Here is a 19,021-nt window from a genome sequence, read left to right as displayed (position 1 = left end):
TTGTTGAGGATTTTGGCATCTATGTTCATGAGGGAGATAGGCCTGTAGTTCTCTTTCTTAGTTGCATCTTTCCCTGGTTTTGGTATTAATATAATACTTGCTTCCTGGAGCGATTTTGGGATGATTGCTTCCTTTTCAATTTCAGGGAAGAGTTTGAGGAGTATAGGGACTACATCTTCTTCTTTATCCTATTTTTAAAATATAATTTAATTTTTAAATGTTTTTTTCATAGTATATAGGGACTTAAAGTTCAACATATCAATATTTGATGAAAAATACCTGTTCCTTATTATGCCTCAGATGTTTGATATATAGTCAGATAGTGAGGTTAAGCTTAATATCCTAAGTTGTCTGATAATAACAGTAAGCTTGTCTTCTGGATGGTTAACAAACTAAGTTTGCAGAACAAAATTAGAGAAAAAGGAGGGCTACAAGGAAAGCCAACATTTTGACCCTAACCTTCTAAGTTAAATTAAATCTCAAGACATATGAGAACTTCTACTTTAACGTCATGTAACTCGGTAGTGTCCCAAATTTTCTGATCATGGTGATTATGCGGCCAAAGAGGATAGCGATCTATGATGTAGAGTGTGCCTAAGGAGAGTCACATGGAGAGAAAACATTCTCTCAGGCTTTCACAGAGAGCACATTGGCCAAGCAATGGGCGTGACTCATCCACATGTCTGACACTGACAAAGGTTCTACAATCTGAAATACAGGATCTCAAGATAAATCCTGAGGGGATTTCACTGACTTTATCAGACCTAAAAGCTACAACTCTTGTGGCATATGTCCTGCTTTACCTTGGTCTTAACCATCCAGTAGAAAAGTATGAAGACGAAATATAGGAAGTAAAGCCATGCTGTTATGTGGAGCTGTGGTCGACTCAGGTTAATAATTTCTGACATTGCCAGTTAAAAAGAAGCCTGAATGCTATTATGGGCTACTGGACTCTTTTAGAATATTTTGCTGAGTTTACACACTTATTATATTCAAATAACGGAACTTAGTAATAAAAGGGTATACAGATGAATGTCCATTTTTTTTCTGTGTATTCATGGTGGTTAGGATAGACATATAGTTACATTCTGTTAATGAATGGAATGATTTGTTCTAATGGTGTTTGTAAATAGGATTTGAGTCCACATCTTGTACAGATATTCATCTAATTTAAAATTTGTGAAGCACCAGTAGTATGTACTTGGTGCTCAGTGCACTGAAACCCGATTTTTTAAAGACAGTACCAAATAGTTGTAAAACAGAAAAACTAAATGTGATACAGGATTTCACTAAACAAAATAATATTTCACAGTAATTGTTGGAATGCATACGGTTGTCTTCCAAGCTGGTTGTTCCCCTTACCAGATAGATGCATGCAAAATTTGAAGAAGAAAGAAAGAAAGAAGAAAGAAAGAAAGAAAGAAAGAAAGACGAGAAAGTAAGAAAAGAAAAAGATCCAAAAAATGAAAAAAGGAAACAAAACAAATTATACATTGACTGGTACTTTCCATAAACCAGCATAAATCCACAGTTGAAAGAATCAACAAAATTTGAATGGTACAATAAATACTGGGAAAATAGAATGGACCTATTCAAAAGGAAGGAATCACTGAGTTGAGGCAAAGGACAGAACAGTTGTGGAAGCTGATATATCTATGTATGTAAGCAGGATGGTTTGGACAACTATACTGAAACCTTATGTGCACATGGGTAGTACTTGGAAATTGTTTAAAAATGTACTATCCTGTGCACCTTTACAAAACTTTGACAATCACTAGGCTGGTAGAACAACCATTATTTTTATGTTAGGGAGAAATAAAAACAAATTTCCAAATTAAAATAACAAGAGAATAACAATAGTTAATGCACAGTGTATCATTATGTTCACAGTAGTTAATCAGAGTACAAGATATGGACATGAAACAATCTCCAAATGAAATTTGCACAATCCACAGCTGACAAATGAGTTCAGCATATTAAAGCAACTGCAACTGGTAGAAGGGCCTGGGGTTTGATCCCCAGGCCTGCTATGCCGGCCCCACCACTGAGGTGTGCTCAGATGGCAATTGAGATTGTGTGTGGTGGCACGCACCTGTAATCCCAGCTCTTGGGAGGCTGTAGACATGTGGATCACTATTAATCTGATCTAGAAGTGAGACCCTGAAAACCCTGTAGACACTTCCCTAAAAACATACAAAAAAATTTGCACAATCCTTTTTTTAATGAAATAATAGAAACTAGTGGTATATCTATCTTATATGTTTTTCCTTTTCCTTTTCTCCAACCCTTATTCCTATATCCTTTTGAACAATTTCTTCCCATTTCACAGTATCCATTGAACAATTTGAACTTCATTTACTCTTTGACTTTCTCACACCAGTGAGACAATATGGTGTTTACCCATGTGAGTCTCATTTATTTCACTTATAAGTACGGTCTCAAGTTGCAGCCATTTACCTATAAATGTCTGAAGTTTACCCTTTTTTATTGTGAGTAGTACTCCAGTGTATAAAAAGATCACATGTTTTTAATCCATTGTTCAGTTGATGTACATTTGTGTTATTTCTAATTTTTAGCTATTACAATGTATGCTGCTATAAAAACTGGTGTATTATTGTGGTACAATGTTTTCAATTCTGGGATTATACCTAGAAGAGGAATAGCTGCGTGGAATAAGACTTTTAATCTAGTTTTTTAGGAACCTCTATACTGATTTCCACAGTGCTTGTGCAATTCTACACTCCCACTGAGTGGAACATGATTTCATTTTCCCCACAGCCTTGCCAGCATTTGTCACTGATTAATTCCTTCATGACAGCCATTCTTTCTTGCATGAAATGTAATCTCAGTGAGGCTTTAATTCCCATCCCTTGAATAACCAATAATTTTGAACAGATTTTATGTATTTATTTACCTTTTTAATTTTTTCATCTGAGAAGTACATATTCATCTCAGATACCCATTTTTAGACCTAGTTTTGATGATTGGCATTCTGATGTTTTTCAATGCACCTGTAATCCCAGGTTTTGGGAGGCTGTAAACAGGGGATCACTATATGTCCTGGATGTAAGTTCTTTATCTTTGATACAGATGGCTATAATTTTTCCCACTCTGTTATCTTTTTACTTTGTTGGCGATTTCTTTATCTGTGCAAAAATTTTTCAATATGATGAGATCCCAGTTGTTCATTGTTTGTCACGTTTCCTGTGCAATAACGTTTTTTCCTTTTATAACAATCATTTATCACCTAGAAAATGCAACATAACCAAGAAGTTTCACATCACTCATTAGCATAGAAATCAATGTCCATGCCCATCTGCCCTAACCCATGCCTGCTTGGAACTGATTGTTGATACGTAGACATGGATACAATATTAACAATTATGTCAGAGATTATAGAAACAGATTTTAACCTTCAAAAATTAGATACAGGGACTGGGGAGAATGCTCAGCAGTTTAAGTGCCTGGATGGCAAGCACAAGGACCTGGTTTTGATACCTGGTACTGGGTTCAACCTCCAGAACTGCGTGCTGTACAAACCCTGGAAGCCTGAGCACACTGTGCCGGCCACTGGAACCTGGCATGGTGGTGCTCACCTATAATCCCAGCACTTGGGAGGCTGAGAGATGGGAGGATCACCACAAGTTTGAGCTGTGTAATGAAACCCTGTACAAATAAATGAATAAATAAATAATTTTAAAAACAGATACAAAACTGAAAGTAGACTTTTATTTTATTTTTAATCTAAATGCATAGAAAAATAAACCTACAGAAACAGAAGCCCTACCTTTGCATGGTATTTTACTATAGACGGTCGTGGAAACTTACCTCATAGGATCTTGTGCACCATTTTGCAAAAACATCTCTCATTGTCAAGTTTTTTTTTTTCTGAAATAACAGTGGAACTCTGGATGGATTTATAGTCCACCACTTAACATAAACAACAATTTTAAATAGCGAGAAATATAAAATAGAAGGGACATTGGAGAACAGAAAATGATATAACAGAATATATATGAATGATAAAAAATTTGACATAGAAAACAATGAGAAGCCAACAATGCCATTTTCCATCTTAAAAAAGACAGTCAACCATAAGCATGAGACTCAGAGCTAATTTCTAACATAAACCAAACTTGATTGAAAAAAGCAATATAACTGAAATAAATGATATAGAAGAATAAAATTTCCTGTTAATCCTCTGGTAACCTAAAACCAGAGACTAATGAAATCCACTTTTCAAAACTTCCTTTCCTTCTCAAGGCAGTTTCACCTTCTATGAAGTGAGGGGTTAGGATTATGTGACTTCTCAGCTGAATCTACATTGGACATTTTTATTCAGCTTTACCTCCTGCATATATTAATTTCAGCATTGAGTTTAATTTCAGGACAAGTGTATATTACATGGACCCCAGTAACAGAAATCCAAATCATGGGTTTTATTCTGATATCAACATGACAGAAGTTAAAACAATTGAAAAAATTGATAGAAAAATACAGTTATAATTCTCTGAATTAAACCTCTAAATCATATAATATCAAAGCTGCATAAGAATTTTGTGATTTTCTTTACATTAAAACAGCCGTGCAACTCGGGGGTGGGGGGAGGTGTGGAGGGTGGCCACTGAGTGCATTTAACTAAGCTAGGAAGTACCGTGTGAAGCCCTTGCTTCCCAGTTAGCTGACGTAAATCCACTTGCTAGGAGTTCAGACCATGTTTGGGTTATTTTTTGTTTAAGAAAATTTGCTATACTCCTTCCAACAAAACATGAACTCTTATAGTCAAGAATAAATGTGGATAATTGTATGTGCTGACCTGGAACATTTTATTTGCTTCTTGTTACTTTATAATTCATCTCAGATCTTAACAAACGTGCATGTAAATATTTTTCACATTGAAATTATAAGATATTTAATAAAAATAAAAAATTGCAGACTTAAACTTCTGTACTGTGTTAAATTTTTGGTCAATTTATAGTGTCTGTGTGTTCCTTTTAGAGCATGATTATTCTCTGAGGAGAAATGACACTGTATCTTCATTAGACATAATCATTTCATATAATACATTTCAACATGAGTTTAAGCACAATATAATTCTGTGAATATAGTTGTCAGACATGTACATGCTGCAGAGAAAGTTAATACAGCTGAGAGCCTGTGATTTATCTGTAAATGTACCAGCGATGGTTAGAGGGAGATGAAGCCTCTTTTCTCAAGTCGTTTCTACCTATGTCTGAATAAATAAAATCAAGAAAGTGCCAGTCACTTTGGGGTCTTTGTTAAAGGGAGACCACAACCCCCAGCCATCACATATTAACCTAAATCTGTGTCTTTTTGTTGTTTTTCATCCTTGTCCTTCAATCAGGTATTAAGCTTATAGAATGGCTCCTACACAATGGTCTATAATGACCAATTCAAATAGGTAATTAAGAACACAAATACCTAGGCAAAATTTGAAACAATTTTGAATTATAAATGTAGCTCTAGAGGTTCATATAGAGACTTGTTAGGTAAGTGTTAGCACTAAGAGTATCCATAATAACCATACACACAAAGGTCAACTGCTGATAAAGTTAGCTTACAAAGGAATTGAACTATATTGGTCCTACTTCTGACACAATATGCTTGATACTGGCAACTTAAATAATAGTTACTATAGATACACAACTTCAGAAGTTTCAGTCCATGTGGTTAGATGACTCTTAGGCCAGAGCATCATGTTAAAGGAAATGATAGATCAAAGGAGCTCACTTTATAGCATCCAGCAAGCGGGTTCTAGAACAATGCCCAAAAGAAAGAGACCAGGGACTCAATAGAGGCCCCCAGTTCATACTTCCATGAGCTACCCAGACACAGAGAGGACTTATGTATCACTCAAAACAATCAAGTGAAAAATCAAGAAAACCTGGGTAACTAAACTGTGACAGACTGAAGAAGGAAAGAAAGAAAGAAAGAAAGAAAGAAAGAAAGAAAGAAAGAAAGAAAGAAAAGTTGAAACATACCTTCTGCATCATAGACCCCACAAATGGTCCTGGAACAATTCAGCTCCTCCCGCCCACATCAGGAATACAACAGGCCCAGGAGTGATAAACATACTCCACACTACAGAGGATGGGTACAGAAACAAGCAAATTTATGGGAGGGCCAGCAGTGGACATCTGCCACATGACTGAACAGTGAACCAGAAGGGGAGGAGGAGAAAATAGTTACACAGGTCTAGTTCTCGGTCTAGTGGAGTTGTGCTGATATGATTTAGTGCACCTTCAGAAATACTAAACATGGGCTTAGTGTGTGACAAAGGAACAAAGCTGTTTGACACTTTATATAGAGATTACTGTGATAACATTTACAAGAAACAAACACAAGAGAAACAGAAAGTCAAACCTTAAAGTGGCAATAGAACACAAAATGGAGTCAGTTTAGGTTCCTTTTCCATATCACTATAAATGTAGATTTTGCTGTTACAGTTTAAGTTACAAAATGAATAGCACAGTTTGTGTTTCTAAATTGTGTTTGATGTTATTTACATCACCAACTATAATACTTTAACTAGGATGTCATATACATTTTCCATAAGTTGTTCTCACCTCCATAATAATGCTGGGAAGCTGTGGGATAATAACCTCACTGTAGTACAACAACAAAGGACTGATGTCTAAGACATAGATACCAACATCTCACTCTTAATTAATTTGAAATGTAGGACCTTGAACCAGTCATGAAACCAAGAATCTCCTGTTCATAGAAGTAGGCCTCAAGGTACAAACCTTACGTAGAGAGAAATTGATACTAATGACATAGTCTTAAAAACTTACAAAGATCAAAACTGTAAACAAAGTAAAACTTTTTTGAAATACAACATGAGAAGATGTAGTAGCAAAATGAAAACTCAGACATCCAGCATGCTTAAATCAAGTACAGAAAACATCAAGATAAACGAAAATGGAAGACACGCATCAAATTTCTAAAATGATGGCAACTGAGGTAAATAAACAAATTGGTGAGGTTATAAAAGAAGTCAAATCAGAAGACAAAGGATCTACAAACTGAGGTACAGAGTTTGAGGTTAAATCCTGAGGGGATTTGACTGATGTTATCAAATACAAAAGTTACACTTCTTATTAAATAAGTCTTGTTTTATCTTGGTCTTAACCATTTAGCAGAAAAGTATGAAAATGAAGTATAAAAAGTAAAACCATATTAATATGATGAGCTGTAAAATGCTCAAGTCAACAACTTCAGACATTGACAGTATTATGAAAAACCCACTTTTATTACAGACTATTGGACTATATTTGTATATTTTGCTGAATTCATGCACCTACAGTATTTAAATGACAATGCAATGCCCTTCTCTGAAAAAAAAAAACTAACCAAAAAAGGAGGATACAGTTGAAAGACCATTTTGTATCTGTATACTCAAAATAGTTAGGATAGATATATAGCTCCATTCTCTTAGTTCAATGAATAGAGAGGTTTGTTCTAACAGAGTTTGAGACAAGATATCAGGTATGCATCTTATAGAATGAATAACCACTAAGACAACAGTGTGCAATGTATTAATTATTAAAAATGTACTAGTAGTCTGTTGTGAAACTGTCTCATTGTTATTTCTTTCTTAATAAAAAATATTTAAAAAATAAAAAAGAAATAGTCTCTTAAGTTAAAAAATTGACAACCATAATGAAGTTATTACTCCACAAATCGAGACTAGACATAGATAAAAATTAGGACATTTGAAAGAACAATGGAAGAAAAAATGGAATGCATGATACACATTTGAATAGATATAAAAAGATTAAGAATTCCATCAAAAGTAGCTAAAACTGATTAAACAAATCTAAAGACAGGCTTTTAGACCTTAAAGTCAGGATCTGGCTAAAAATCATGAAAGAAAATATCTCTTAAAATAAAGGATGATGAAATAACTATTCAACAGCTGCAAGATGATGCAAAGAAAAACAGCATAAATGTGATAGGTATCAATGAAAAACCAAAAGTCAAAACAAACGACATAAAAATATTCACAGAATTAATAGCAGAAAAATTCTTAAACATGGGAATAGAATCTGACATACAAATAAATTAAGCATGTGGAAATAAAAATAGTCATGACCAGAAAAAATATATACCAGAAAAAATCGATATAAAATAATCAAATTCCATAAATTCAACACAAGAGCAGAACATTAAACCTATTAGAGAAAAGAAATAGGCTGCCCATAAAGAAAAGCCCATCAGAATCATTGTCAACTTTTCAACACAAATCTTCAAGCCAGGAAGAGCTTGGAATGGAGCACTTCAAGTTCTGAAAGAAAACAATTTTCATCCCAGATTGATGCGGCCTGCAAAACTATCTTTCAAATGTAATGGAGAAATAAGATCCTGCCATGAAAAAGAACAATTGAAGATACTCATAACCATCAAGCTAACCCTACAAATAATACTGAAACATATTATAGAAAGAGATAAAAATGATCACAATACCAACAACAACAAAAGAAAGAAACAACTAGGTAGGACAAAAAATTAAGCAGAGAAGATAATCAGGGAATGAAGAACAGGAAAAGAAAAATATGACAAAAATAAACTAATACATATTCGCTTAGATATTAATGTAAATAGCCTCGATTCACCAATAAAAAGCAACAGAATGGAAGAAAGGATCAAGGCACATGATGCAACATTATGCTGCACACAAGAAATGAATGCAAAAGAAATTCATAGAGTGAAAGCAAAAGGATGGAAAATACTATTTCATGCAAGAGAAACAAAGAAAAAAACCAGAAATTGCTTAATCAGTTTGTAGACAGTGTGATCTTCCAACTAAAAGTTGTCGAAAGAGATGGATACGATCATTAGCTACTTGTTAGGGGTAAACTTCAAGAGGAAGAGAATATATATATATACACACACACACGCACTATGGGAGCACAACTATATAGACATGAAAAGTTAAATAAACAGTGACACAGTTCAAATGGGGGCCATTAATTCCCCATTTTCAAAAATGGATAGATCAATAAAATAACAAATCAGCAAAGAAATATAAGAACTGAACCAAACCTGTGGACAAATGCACTTAGTAGACATTTTCAGAGTGTTTCAACCAAAAAGATCAGAATAAACATTCTCATCAACTGCACATGGTATGTTCTCTAAAGTAAACCATGTAATAGCCCACAGAACATGCTTAAGTAAATGCAAAGGGATTGAAATTATCCTGTGCATATTATCTGACCATAGTGCAATTACGTGAAAATCAATGGCAAAGAAAACTACAAAACAACACATGGAAATTAAATCACACTCCTGAACAATCAATGGGTCACAGATGAAGTGAAAGAAGAAATTAAGCAATACCTACATTTAACTGGATATGCAGATACAGCATGCTGGATCCTTCGTAACAGAATGAAAGCAGTCCTATGAGGGAAATGTCTATTGGTCACTTCTCACATCAGAAAAACCGAGTGAGCACAAATAAACAACCTAATGGTGCATCTCAGGTTTGTAGAAAAAGAAGAAAAAATCGAATTCAAAGCCCATTCAACAGAGGAAATTATAAAAGTAAGAGAAGAAATTAATAAAACTGAGACTAAGAAAAATGCACAAGGAACTAATGATTCAAAGAGTTGGTTTTTGAAAGAATATATACATTTGATAAGTCGCTAGACAACCTCATCATAAAAAGAAAGAATAAAGTCAAATCCATGCAATGAGAAATAAAAAGGGTAAAATCACTGCAAATCTTTTGGTAATTCAGAAGATTATTAACACCTACTTTGAAAACCTTACTTGCATAGGGGTAAAACATGGAATAAATGGACAGATTCCTAGATAACAATGAATTGCCATAGATAAATCAAGATGATACAAAAATCCTGAATAGCTCAATATCAGTTAAAAAAATTGAAAGCTTAATTAAAAACTTACCAACACAGAAAAGCTCAGTTCCTAACAGATTGACTGCTGAATTCTACAAAAATTTATATAAGATTTAATGCCAATATTTATCAGATTCTTTAATGAAATAGAGAGAAAGAAATATTCCCTAAATCATTTCTGGTGGCAAATATCATGCTGATTCCAAAGCCAAAGAAAGCCCCAACCAAAAGTGATAACTGTAGGACAGTTTTCCTGTTGAGCATATATGTGAAAATCTTCTATGAAATAGTAGTGTGCAGAATGTAGAAAATCATCCAGGTTATTTATCATGTACAATTGGGATTGATCCCAGGAATGCAAAGATGTTTAAACGTGTGCAAATTAAGAAATGCAATATATCATATCAAAACAGCAAAAGAAATAAATCACTTTATCTTCTCACTAGATGCCAAAAAACTTTTGCTAAAGATCAACTATAATACATTATAAAAAACCCTTTGGGAAACTGGTACAGATAGCATTTACCTCAATCTGATAAAACCAAAATATGTAACACTAACAGCCACATCATACTAAATGAAGAAAAACTGAAACCTTTAACTTTAAACAGAGGTACAAGACAAGGATGTGCACTAACACCAGTGGTGGTATGGCCTACTATTGAGACCACTAGCCAGAGCAATTAGACAGCAGAGAGAAATAAATGTAATAAGGATAGGAAAGTAAAAATTTATGTTGTCATTATTCACAGATAAAAGGATATTACACATATAAGACTCTAAAAACTCTAAAAGATAGACTTATAAATTTAATAAACAAATTCAGTAACAGATGAATACAATGGAAACACTCAAATATCAAGAGAACTTCTGTACACAAATAAGTTATTGAGAGGAAATTTGAGCAAACACAGCCTTCACAATAGAATCCAAAAAAATTAAAGTACTTTGGAATCAAACAAAGGAAATAAAAGATATTAAAAATTATAGAACTCCAAAAAAGAGAAGAAAATATATCAGATAATGGAAAGCTTCCCCTTGCTGATAAATAGGCAGCAACAACATGGTAAAAATGGCCATACTCACAAAATTGTTATAAAGATTCAATGCATTACCATTGATAATACCATTATTATGCCTCATAGTTTTAGAAACCATTCCTAAAATGCATTTGTAAATAGAAGGCATCTCAAATAGCAAAGGCAATCCTTGACAACAAAGGAAAAGAGACATCACAATGTATACTTTGAAATTGTACTGAAATATTAGACTGCTAAAGTCATCGAAGTACTGGAAAAAAATAGAGGAGCAGTGGAACAGAATAGATGTAGATGTATTCCCAAACACATTCAGTCACATTATATTTGACAAAGAAGTAGATATATTCACTAGAAGAAAGATAATCTCTTAACTAAATAGGGCTGAAAAAATTGTTCTTACACATAGAATACTAAAATTTGAATTATCCTATCACAGTGGCATAAAGTAAGGTCAAAACTGAGCAAAGATCTGTAATTCTACTGGTAGAGAACATAGGTAGAAATCTTGAAGACATAGATGTAGGCAGACAGTTCATGATTAGAAGATGCTGAAGCCCCTACGAACACATCCAGCCACCTTATCTTTGACAAAGGGGCCAAGCATATTCACTGGAAGAAAGACAGACTCTTTAACAAACGGTGCTGGAAAAACCGGCTCTCTACATGCCGAAAAATAAAACTTGACCCAGGTCTATAAACATGAATTAAGCTAAAGTAAAAATGGATTAAAGATCTAAACATTGAAATAGAAACACTAAATCTCCTGGAAGAGAAAGTAGGAGAAACTCTTAAAGACATAGGGGTAGGCAAAGAGTTCATGAACAGAAATCAAATCTCATTGGAAACATTTGAAAGAATTGTCAAATGGGACCTGCTGTTATTGACAAGTTTTTGCACGTAAAAAGAAATTACTAACAAAGTGAAAAGACAACCCACAAATTTGGAAAAATCATGACAAATAAGTACTCAGACAAAGGTCTGCTCTCTAGAATTTATAAAGAACTAAGAAACACTAGGGCCCCAAAATTTACAGACCCAGTCCAGAAATGGACATCCGAGATGGACACACACTTCTCAGAGGATAGAATTAAAGAAGCGAATAAATATATGAAAAATGCTCCACATCACTAGCTATCCATGAAATGAAAATTAAAACAACATTGAGCTATCATCCCACCCCAGAAAGAATGGTTATCATAAAGATAATATCTATAGGAGAAATATTTCTTAGAATCAACAACTGGGATTTCATTTCATTAAAAGCTTTGCACATCAAGAAAAAATCACAAAATGTAAAGACAACCCACAGAGTGCAAAAATTTCAGTTATTCATCCTTCAGACAAAGTACTTCTATCTAGAACATATAAGGAATTGTGTCTAAATTCAAATACATAAATAGTATCTGTGGTGGATGCATACTTCTCACATGAAGAAATACAAATGGAAAATAAATATAAGAAAAATTGATCAGCATTAGTGTCACCCTAGATAGTCAATTAAGACAAAACTAAAATTCCATCTCACTCTGGAAAGAATGGCTATTTTCAGAAAAACAAGCAATAACAATGCTGGAGGATCTTAGTGGAAAAGAGAACAATTCTCCAGTATCAGTGGAAGTACAGACTGGTGCAATGACTTTGGAAATCAGTATGGAGAGTCCTCAAAATCCAGGATTCAAGATATCCCATTCAGCTCCCCTTCTAAGTATCTTCCCAGAAGAATAAGTAAAATCATACCACAGTGATATTTTGCACCTACATTTATAGCAGCAAGTTTATAATAGCTGTCTTTGCAAAAAAAAAAAAAAAAAAAAAAAACTAAATGACCATTGTCTTACTTACTTTTCTCTTGTTGCTGACACGAAATAGCCAACACCCAAATTAATGAAGAAATGCTTATTTAGCTCACAGTTTGTACAGGCTTCATTTTCTGCTGGACTGGTTCCAAAAGCCAGGTGGCATAGGGCAAAGGGCAGCTAGCTGTTCATGGTGAGGAAAGACAGAAGAAGTAGCAAGAGCAAAAGGGAGGATCAGTCGGGAAGAGCAAAACTCTTTCCTTCCCTTATATTGTATGCAGGTTACCAGCACCATGGTTTGTGTGGAACTCACTCCCTTAATTCCAGAATTGGATCATGAATCAATAATAAACCCTAGAAGCTCACCAAAGAATTGCACGAGGCTTTGGGAGGGGGGAGATGTCCAGACAGAAACTACCAACCATCAACTGAAGAAGGGATAAAAAGATGTGTTATTTTATACAATGCAATACTACTCACCCATAAAGAAGAATAAACTTGAGATCATATTTATAAGTGAAATAAATTGCATTCACATTTGTTAATACTATATTGTCTCCCTGGTATGAGAAATTGAAAGAGTAACTAAGGTGGAAATTATATAATGTGTATTGTGAAATGGTAAGAAAATGTTTAAAATGAAAAAGGAACTAGAAGAGAGGAAAAAGGGAGGAAAAGGGGAGAAAATAGCAAAATAATTATACTGACAGTGTTGCTTCATTCATTGAAATATCAGTTGGAGAATTTTATGCCCATATCTTGTACTCTGAGTTACTACTTTGAAAATGACAATATGCAATGGTTTAACTATTGTTATGCTCTTATTTTGTTACCAATTTGTTTAGCTTTTCAATAATTTTTTAAAAATGATACCATATTAGATATGAGATATAAACTCAACATTAAAATGGAGATATTAACTATCTGAAGTAATATGTAATTATGAAGCTCAGATAGGAGATGCAGCATTACACTGTTAATCTTTTATTCCCATAATTTTATTGATAAACAAATAGCAATGAGACAGTCTCAAATCAAATTGGTAGCACAGCTTCAATAATTAACACATTCCATACATTCCTCCCAGTGGTTAATTGCTGTACAAGATGCGGACATGATATCCTATCTACAAACACCATTAGAACAAATCACTCTGTTGTTTAGGAGAATGTAACTATATATCTATCCTAACCACTTTGAAAACACAGATGCAAAATGGACATTCATCTATGTACCCTTTTTTTGTTAAGTTCCATTATTTGAATGTCATACGTGTGTTAACTCAGCAAAATAATCTAAAACAGTTCAGTAGTTCATAATATTATTGGGTCTTCCGCTTGATTGGCAATGTCAGAAATTGTTGACCTGAGTCCCCTACAGCTCAACACAACAGCAAGGCTTTAGTTCTTACATTTTCTTTTATACTTTTCTCTTTGGAGGTTAACACCAAGGTAAAGCAGGACCTATGCAACAAGAGTTGTAGCTTTTGCATCTGATAAAGTCAGTGAAATCCTCTCAAGATTTATCCTGAGATCCTGTACCTCAGATTGTTTGTCAGCATCAGCCATGTGGATGAGTCATGGCCATTGTTTGGCCAATGTGCTCTCTGTGAAAGCCTGAGAGAATGTTTTCTCTCCATGTGACTTTCCTTAGGCACACTCTACATCATTGATCACTTTCCTCTTTGGCCCCATAATCACCTTGATCAGAAAATTTGGGACACTGCCGAGTTGCATGACGTTGCAGTACAAGTTCTCATATATCCTGAGTCTTAATTGACCTTGGAAGGCTAGGTCCAAAATGTTGACTTTCCTCGCAGAACTCCTTTTCATCTAATTTTGGTCTGCAAACTTAGGTTGTTAACCATCCAGAAGACAAGCTTATTGTTACTGCCATACAACCTAGGCTGTTAAGCTTCACCTCACTATCTGTCTGCATATCAAACATCTTAGTCATAATATGGAATAGATATTTTTCATCAAGTATTAATATGCTGAACTTTAAGTCCCTACAGAATATGACAAAAAATTTAAAAATTAGAATATATTTTAAAAATAGGCATAAAGAATTATATATGCCTTATGTTTACACATAAGTAAAAAATCTCATCATATGCAACCTTGAAGCAGGACAGTCCCACAATATTCCTTTTCCTGTCTTTTGTTTTCTTTCACCACTCCCTTCTTTTTGAACAATCATCTACCAGAGAGACTTTATAACAGCAACTGGCATGTCGTGACAAGCAGCCCGTATTCGGAAGACCAGAATGACAAACACTCCAAGCATGAAACTACTATTACAGATTATCATCTGCAGTGCAGTTGCTTAGTTCACAGGTATCAGTATATATAGTTATTCAGGCTGAGAATCTTTCCAATTAACTGCTAGATTAAAAAAATCTTGAGATTCTCAGGATCATTGACTTGCCCATCTTCTACATATAACTGTCTGTCTTGACATTGTCATGTGTCCTGACTCTTCTCCTTTCCCTCTCTTGATGAGTTAGTTCTTGAGATCCTGCTTCCCTTTTATTTGTATTATATCTTTCTATTTGTATTGCTTCTTTTGAGTTATTGTACTAGGGAGACTATATGATACTTACATATGTGTGTCTGGTTTATTTCACTTATGAGTATATCTTCAAGTGGCATCCACTTCAATTTAAAGGCTTCGAGTTTATCATTTCTAATAGCTGAATAATACTCCATTGGGTAAAAATAACACATCTTTTGCAACCATTCCTCAGGTGATGGGCATCTTGGTTGTTTCCAAATTTGGCTATCACAAATTGTGCTTCTATAAACATAAGCACACATATATTACTATGATATGGTGTTTTCACATCCTCCAGGAAAATTCCCAGTAGAGGAATAGCTGGTTTAAATGGTATTACCAGTCCAACATTTCTAAAGAGTCTCCACCATGATTTCCACAATGGTTGCACCAGTGTACATTCCCCCCAGCAGTGGAGAAGGGTTCCTTTTTCCCCACAGCCTCTCCAACATTTGTTGTTGGGTGATTTCTTTATGATAGCCATTCTTTCTGGAGTGAGATGATATCTCATTTTTGTTTTAATTTGCATTTCATGCATGACTAATGATGTGGAGCATTTTTTCATATATTTATTCTCTTGTTAATTTCTTCTTCAAAGACACATGTGTTCATCTCGGATGCCCATTTCAGGATTGGGTCTTTAAATTTTGGGACCCTAGTGTTTTTTAGTTCTTTATAAATTCTAGATAGCAGAACTTTGTCTGAGTACTTATTTGTCATGACTTTTTTCAAATTTGTCGGTTGCCTTTTCACTTTGTTGGTAATTTCTTTTGATGTGAAAAAACTTCTCAGAAAGAGCAGGTCCCAGCTGTTAATTCTTTCAGCTGTTTCCCATGAGATTTGATTTTTGTTCATAAAGTCCTTGTCTACCCCTATGTCTCCAAGTGTTCCTCCTACATTCTCTTCCAGGAGATTTCGTGTTTCTGCTTTAATGTTTAGATCTTTAATTCATTTTGACTTTAGTTTCATGCATGGTGATAGACCTGGGTGAAGTTTGAGTTTTCAGCATGTAGAGAGCCAGTTTTTCCAGCACCATTTGTTAAAGAGGCTATCTTTTTTCCAGTGAGTATGTTTGGCCCGTTTGTCAAAAATAAGGTGCCTGCGTGTGTTCTTAGCGGCTTCAGCATTTTGTAATCTACTCCATTGATCCTCAGGTCTATTTTGTTGCCAGTACCATTCTGATTTTATCACAGTAGCCTTGTGGTATAATTTCAAGTCAGTGATTGTAATGCCTCCTGCCTTTTCTTTATTGCCTAGGAACACTGCTTAATCTTTATTGCCAAATTGACTGGATTACTACAATAGTAGAGGGGTGACTGTGTTGTGGAATCTCTAAACCCATAGAAGGATTAAGTATTTCATGAATTTATAACTGAATAGTCTTTCAGAATTTGGGCCTATTTGGAATAAGTCGTTCATGGTGAGTTTATGACTCTGATGGCTATACTTGGTCCATGGTCCCTTCTTTCCAGCACTCTTTCCCACAGTTCTGTTTCTTGGCTTCAAGTTAGCTCACTAAGTTGGCCCAAGGGAGATTTTCATGGGTGAATTCCCTAGGTTAAATAACACATGTGCAAGACATCTGGAGTAACACCAGGAATCATGGCGCAAAGCAGAGCACAAGTCTGCAAGAGTATAAGATCCTCATGCATCTTTACATAAGAATTTGTGTAATTTTTGTGCGGATTGTTATCTCATATTTCCATGAATAACCAGTGTTGTAGCCAGCACGTGCATGGTTACCTGGGCTGTCATGGTTACATATGTATATATCACTTTGTGTTATGTTACACAAGCAGTGTGATATCTTCAGTTGATCTTAGATGCCCCTGATGTTTGAAGCTGTCTGAATATTTCCACACACCCGCATGAAGTGAACAGCTGTGCTCTACCATACCTTTCTTCCATGATATTTGGATTAACTTCAGACCCACAAAATTAGAAAAAACCTACCACAGATGGAAATGTTGGATATTATGAACCAACCAATAGAGATCCTTTTTTAGATTGTGTATGTAAGCCCTATAGGGGCCACGTTACTATTCAAGCAGGGAACAAACTTTGATATCATCCACATGACGCTGTTTTTCACACATGTAGACATAATAACTGTATATTCAATAATAATTTCAGCCAGGTTTCAAGGACGGCTCAAGAGACCAGGTAAGGATGCTTCCCAGGTAGAAATGTATAGCTGTGGAAAATAAAGAATACTAATTCATGCAGATGAAGATTATGCTGTTTACTACTATTCTCTACATCAGAGAGAGAGAGAGGGAGACAGATAGAGGAAGAGAGAGAGAGAGGCAGAGACAGAGACAGAGACAGATGAAGAGACAGAGATAGGGATGAAGAGAGCAAATAAACGAACAGTGTACAAGTGCACAGCTACAAGTCTTCAGTTTTACTGTCTTGATGCTGAAAAGTGATGTGAGAAAAATCAGGAAAAATATACAAAAGTAGCGTAGTCACTTCAACAACCTCTTACGTTTGTTCCTGAATCTCATCTTTCTCTCGAGTAAAGAATGTCTTAGGCACTTTAATTTCACTACTGATTTCCTCTTCCCGGGCAGTACCTGAGTCCTTCATTCTCTGCTGGGGACTTTGACTGTGAACCAGCCACATCTCACTTCTTTCTTCTTGAATATTGTACAAAGAACAAATAATTTGTTTTATTTTACTCTATTTTATTTTCAATAATTTTATTGATAAACAAATAGCGATGAGACAGTTTCAAAACAAATTGGTAGGAGAGTTTCAATAATTAACACATTGCATACATTTTTCCTAGGGGTATTTGCTGTACAAGATGCAGACAGGATATCCTATTTGCACTCTATTAAAACAAATCTCTCTATTCATTAAGACAATGTAACTATATATCTATCCTAACTATTTTGAATACACAGATACACAATGGACATTCATCTGTTTTCCCTTTATTGTTTAGTTTAGTATTTGAATGTTATGGGTGTTTTAATACAGCAAAATACTCTAAAAGATTCCAGTAGTCCATAATAGAAATGGGGCTTCCTCTTCACTAGCAGTGTCAGAAATTGTTGACCTGAGACACCTACAGCTCAACATAACAGAATGGCTTTATTTCTTATACTTTGTTTCTATACTATTTCTGCTGTATGGTTAAGAACAAGATAAAGCAAGAACTATGCAACAAGAGTTGTAGCTTTTGGATCTGATAAAGGCAGTGAAATCCACTCAAGATTTATCCTGAGATAATGTACCTCAGATTGTAGATCCTTTGTCAGTGTCAGCCATGTGGATGAGTCAAGGCCATTGCTTGGCCAATGTGCTCTCTGTGAAAGCATGAGAGAATGTTTTCTGTGCATGTGACTCTCATTAGGCACACTCTACATCATTGATCACTTTCGGGTTTGGCCCCATAATCTCCTTGATTAGAAAATTTTTGACACTACTGAGTTACATGATGTTACAGTACTAAGACTCACATGTCCTGAGTCTTAATTGACATTGGAAGGCTAGGGTCGAAATGTTGGCTTTCCTTGCGGACCTCCTTTTTCTCTAAATTTTTTTTTATTTTTTGCCATAATTTTTTGATAAACAAAGAGCAGTGAGAGTTTCAAATCAAATCGGTAGGACAGTTTCAATAATTAACACACTTCATGCATTCTTCTTAGTGCTTAATTGCTGTACAAGATGCGGACATGATATCCTATTTACAAACACCATTAGAACAAATCATTTTATTCATTAAGAGAATGTAACG

The sequence above is a fragment of the Octodon degus genome, unplaced genomic scaffold (assembly GCF_000260255.1).
Source record: "Octodon degus isolate 3935 unplaced genomic scaffold, OctDeg1.0 scaffold00172, whole genome shotgun sequence".
NCBI lineage: Eukaryota > Metazoa > Chordata > Mammalia > Rodentia > Octodontidae > Octodon > Octodon degus.
The sequence above is the reverse complement of the archived record's forward strand: the minus strand, read 5'-3'. Positions refer to the sequence as shown.